Raw genomic sequence first — 6,000 nt, 5'->3', positions numbered from 1 at the left:
TAGCCCATTGCTAACATGGGCAATACTTTTGAATTAAGAGGTTTTTTTCTGTATTTTCACTAACATGAGATAATAAGCTAAGTTAAACATCTTTGCTAGGTGTGCATCTGACTTCAGATTTCAGCAATTTATTACTGAAGATTTACCAATGAAAATTTTTATCAATGGAAATAGTTAATCAGACAAAACAAAGTTAATGTTTTTTCTCAAATAATGCATATTTATGGCAAGGTTTTGGCTTATGATAAAAGGAAAAAATGGGTGAATTTTGAACATCACTCTCTTTTTCTTCTGGCACAACTTTTCAGGTATTTAAAACCAGCTGCTTTCTCCTTTCAAAGCCTTGAGTGTTTGTGGTCAGAGGACCATATTTGCTGACACCTGGGACCAGAGCTGCTGCCAGTGCCCACACAAGACACTGTGTGCAAATCTAGATGGGGGCACTGGCAGCAGCTCTGGTCCCAAGTGTCAGGAGATCTGATCTAACCAGCCTGGGGAGACCTGCCAGATTTCTGCCCATATCCAGTGCCTGAGAATGCTGCACCAATCTTAAAGGGACTCTGCTTTATTTTCTCCTTCATTTTGAATTAATGCTTTATGAGAAAACAGATTGTAAATCTATATAAGTGACAGGTTTGTTAGTGCTTATCAGATAGCTTTAAATTCAGAAGAAGCAAGCACACATATATACCATTCTCTCTGGGGAGAAAACCTACCTGCAGGAATTTAGCTGATTCCATTTATTTATTTATTATTACATTATTTATTTAGCAGATCTGGAAGAAATTACTTGCATTTTTTTAAAATAATTTTCATATTTCTTAGAGGAAAGCAATAACAGAAGTCAAGTTACCAGGTACATTTTGCATCTGCTAAAACCACCCCCAGCAGGTGGGAACAGCAGCTTGCCACTTCTAGTCAGGAGCAGCACTGCCTCTCCCATAGCAGTTCACTGGTTTTAAGATGTCTGGACTTGTAAAAAATTTTTGCTACTGGTTGTTGTGAGATAGTACCCGTATATTCATTTCTTAAACATACCACAACTCCATGGTGGTTTTTGTGAGCTCTGGGTAATGGCCCAAGCTGAACAAGTTTTGTGTATTTTCTCTGAAGCTGCTCTATCATCCTGTGAGGAGGGTGCCCAGAGCTCTGAGGTGTCTTTTTGTCCCCACTCCTTCCAAGAGTAACATTTGGCTATGCCAAAGGACAAGAACTCCTTCCCAAAGTCTTTCTGGAGTGTCAGCATGCAAAATGTGCCATGGAAACTGGAGGGGACAGTCCCTGCAATGCTTGGAATAGTACAGAATGCTCTCTCCAGGGCAAACAGTTTGGAAAGGCTAAACTACTTAAAATCCCTTTATACAGCAAACTGGTGCAGTCAAGGAAGAGCAGGAGAGTCAAGAATCTAGCAGTGTTTAATATACTTTTGCAAGGATTATTTGACAGTCTCTTATTTTTGTGATGCTTAGGAGGGAGAATTGCTATCATCTTAGCAAAGGGTAAAAAATACTTGGGTCCTGCACTGCAGCTGTGGTGATTTTATATGAAGACAAATTCCTGAGGCTGGAATACTCTGACTGGTCTGAAAAAATGTTGCACATTCTTCTTTCTTCATTTAAATAGAAGCAGCATAGAAATTTTGCAAAGAATGGGGGTGGAAGAAATGTTTTCTGTTTTCCAAAAGTGGGCGAGATGTTGAAATACAATTGCAATTACATTTTTTACATGTCATTGATGTAGAGATGAAGCTTGTTTGGATGGAGTTTTTCACTACTTCATTTCAATCGTCTTAATCACAGTTTTTGAGACCTTATGTACTGTATTTAGAGGTGAATAGGAGCTTAGCTGGAAGGCCCCACAGTTGGAAGCTGAGTATCTGACTTTCCAGCAAGCAGTAAGATCAGCTGATATATATATCCACAATGTAAGTGCTGTCACAGCATTAGTTTTCAAGAAGTGACATATTAGGAAACATATTAATGCACAAAAGACTTGTAAGGGGCTGCAGTTTGTATGTTGCAAAAAATAGGGATCTGTATTTAGAGCCATTAATTTCCTCTTCTGACAGATTTCTGAAGTGGGGATGCTTTATCAGTCTTTACTGCTGAGCGCTCTGGGACCTCTTTTTGAAGCAAATCAGCTTTCCCCTGGTGGAAGTGGATGAGCAGGGCGGTTGAATTCTGTCACTGCAGGCAGCACAGATCCTCAGGGCTGACTGACTCCGCTGCCTTTGGAGTCAGACAGAAAACAGGAGCTGATGCAAAGTGTGTATTTTGAAACATCACCCTTTGTCAGAGGGCATCGATTCCCTAAACACCATCAGTGTGATGGAAACAAACTGAACTCCTTTGCTCCGCTATTATTAACTGCTAATGAGCTCTGTGAAACCCAGCAACAGGGTGTTACCAGTGAATGACTCTGCCAAGGCAGCAAGGTGGAGTTGCATGTGGGAATGAAACCCTGTTTAATCAGGTTTTGTAACTACTTTGATACAATTTTAGCTGCAGCGTGTTCAGTCAAGCAGCTCCTGCTGTAATGCACACACTGTTTCGACTTCAGTTGCAGCTTTCAGAATATACCAAATACCAATTCAATAATCATTATTTACCGTTGCACACTGATCATCTACAAATATGCCTGCATTAACTGTACATGGTGTTTTTATTTGTTTTTACTTAGGAAGACAGTTTTAGATGTCAAATCTCCCCTGAAGTCTACTAAATTTTTGGGTAGGCTTTCAAGATGAGAAAATTCAATCCTCAGCTTGAGCTGCCAATAAAGGCAGGTGAGCACAGCAGTAGCAGAGCTTTTCCCTCTCTAGTGTCAAAGCATGGTTTAGTTTTAAAGGCTTTTTTTCTTGACTTTCCCCTTAGGTCAAGAGGAGGAAGATCTTCCATTGTGAGGTGTAGCGGGGACAGGGCAGTTTGGGAGCAGGAGCACCCAAGGGGAGCTCGCAGGTGAGCAGGGTCTGAGCTGCCCAGCAGCCTGGCAGGTTCTCAGCAGGGACAGCCTGGTATCAGGGCACACCTCAGCCACTGGGAGCACACACACAGCTACAGAGAGTTTCTAGCAATGGAAGGTTGTTATTTATAGGCAATGGGAAAGTTTATGCCTTGTGTTTGCAGTTTCAGTTGAGTAAATATACAGTGAAATTGTACTTTATCCTCTTTGTTCAGTTGTTAAACCCCCAGATTCCTTTCCCAAGAATCATACCTGTTTCTCTTGATTTTTGGATTTAACATGTATAACCAAGGAACCCATCAATTAATCTGAGGATTTATAGAGCCGCTTTTTTGGTGTTGTTACTTTAAAAACAAACAAACTAAAAACTCAAAAACTCCCAGATTCTAAAGTGTTTCTGGGGAAAAAAAAAAAAAGTTGGGGTTTTGGTTGGTGGAGATTTTTGGGTTTTTTTGGTTTTTTTTTTTTTTTTTTTGGTTTTTTTTTTTTTTTTTTGTGTTTTTTTTTCTTTTTTTTTCTTTTTTTTTTGTGAGAAGAACATCTTATAATTGGGAAAAAAACCAAGAAATTAATGTTTGTAGCAAGTGAATTATAGCCTGCAAAGTAGCTTGAATGTTTTCAGCTGAAAGCTGCTTTGGAAGCTTAACATGGGATTAATTTTTGAAGTCTGCCTGGACTATCAAGAAGTTAATTGATTGAGTGTGAGCAATACCCACTTAAAAGGCACAGACAGGGAAATCAGTGCATTCTCTGTGAGAGGCTCTTAATGATTTCCTTTCAGAGAATGTGCACACTATCTTAATTATACAGGAGCCTACGTAAAGGTACCCTTGGATTGCATCCAATGAAAGCTAAAACAAACAATATGACAACAAAAAAGGCACTTGCGTCATTTCACTTTAGCATTTATAAGACAAACAATAACTAGCAAATAAAAACCTCCTAGCCTATGGTGTGCTTACCAGTGCCAGGATACTTATTCCTTCACATGTAATCTTTAAAACAAAGAGCTACATATCAGAAAATTCTGGGACAGTCTTTTTTTTTTTTTGTCTGCACAAAAACAAGACAAGGAGATGTTTCCTGTGGTGCTCTGCTGGCTTCATGAGATTAATGACCTCAGCACTTCACAGATAAGTCTTTCTGTGTGAATGTGATCTTCTCCTGTGTGCACAAGGGCATGCAGCCACTAAAAAAAAAAAACATGCATGAGAAAGAATGGATGATAAAGCTAGCAGTGAAACTGAGGTGCTGGAGCATTCTCATTAGAGATGCCATTGTTTTGTGTAAAGTGTAGATTTCAATATATTCAGTAATGGTGATTAAAATTATGAGTTTCCCTACATGGTAAGCCTTGCCACTCTGATCAAATCCACCTTGTGAAATTCTGTATGCATGAGATCCCAAGATATAGTTTTGGCAATCTCAGCTTTAACATCTGGGTTCAGCTGTGGCAGTGCACTGCTCACATGCTTATTCTAACAACCAAGGGGAAAAATGTCCAGATCTTTGCATATTAGTTCCTAAAAGGGTACTGATATGGCTTAAAATGTCAGGCCACTCTGGCATTTTTCTGAACCTTTGATCACTTTAGGAATATTTTGGTGATGCCATTCAAATGTTTCTCAAAAAACTGTTGCCACAAAGAAAAATTTATTGCCGTGTTACTTAGCACCATGGCATCACCAAACCACCTAGATGGTCTTGGGGAACTTCCTTCAGAGGATGGAAGGTAGAGGAAGGGATTCTCTCTCATCCCCCATCAGCCTTTCTTACCTTCATCTGAGCACTTTGGGAGCAGTTCCTGTCCATGGAAAACTTCAGCCTTTCCTTGAAGCTGCAGAGTGCCATGTCAGGCTTCAGAGGCACCTCCTCCCACTTCTGGGAGGAAGACCCTGTGCACTGTGTCCCGTGCTCCCTTCAGGGTACACCCAGACACACACTTGCTGTGTTCCAGGGTGGTTTGAGGAGTGCAGAGCACGTTTTCTGTAGGAAAACGGAAAGAAACATATCCCTCTTCCAGCTTTGTATGAGTCAAAAGTTCTGAAAGGTCTGCATTGGCAGGAGAGGATCCATAGGCATCAGCATGACAAGAGTGACACTCAATACATGATAGAGATTGATGTACAACATCTCTTATCTCTACAGAGTATGGTACAGAGGAAAGGAGGACCACAAATGGCATGTTTTGAGGTAAAAAACAGCTGCCTCCGTTCATGGAGGGGTCAAAATCATCTTCAATGTTAATAACTTTTTAATTCATGTTTTCCAGTGCTAGAGAAGCCTAACTGATATATGAACAGTGTTTTAAAACCGAATTCTTGTTCCTGTCAGGAAGCCCCAATTCAAGACGCACTTATCCATTCCTTCCCATAGTGAGATTAGGAATTTGTTGAAATGAGGGGTGTGCACAAAACACACCACCACAGTCCAGTGTGTCCTGGTATAGCAGCACAGGTAGGAGCCTTGAGAAAAGTATGTCATGTTCTTATCCTGCAGCTAGTGCGTTCTGTAGCATCTCCTCTATTCAAACCAGCTCCTAACTTATTTACACAAAAGGTGGAGTCCTCATCTTTAGTTGGACAGGCTTCTTTCTCGCCCTTCCATATCTGTCAGCCTGCATTTTCTATCTGTGATAATTGAACCATTCCCACAGTAAATGACTGTGTACTTGGAGAGAGGCCCAGGTACCAAAGCGTGGGAGTGCTGCCTGACTGCAGGGAAGTGAGGAACTGCAGCAAGAGCTCTGTGGGTTTAACCAGCTTCCTGGGGAACATGCAGTCACTGACTCTTCCCAGCGCACAGCACGGAAGGAGGGTTTTCTTCTGTCTGACAGCTAATTTTAAAGAGATGCATTTATATTTTTATACACTGCACTTGGAATTTCAGTTAATATTTTAATCTATCAAATGGATATGGACAGTTGATGGCAGAATTCAGGGACTGGAACTATGTGAGTTTGAATTAATACTCTAAAGGGAGCTGAACAGATATAGCCCTCTGATAATGTAACACCAGAAGGCTTGAACTTCTTTGTAA

The sequence above is a fragment of the Ammospiza caudacuta genome, chromosome 8 (genome assembly GCF_027887145.1).
Source record: "Ammospiza caudacuta isolate bAmmCau1 chromosome 8, bAmmCau1.pri, whole genome shotgun sequence".
Taxonomy (NCBI): Eukaryota; Metazoa; Chordata; class Aves; order Passeriformes; family Passerellidae; genus Ammospiza; species Ammospiza caudacuta.
This window is presented reverse-complemented; position numbering follows the sequence as displayed.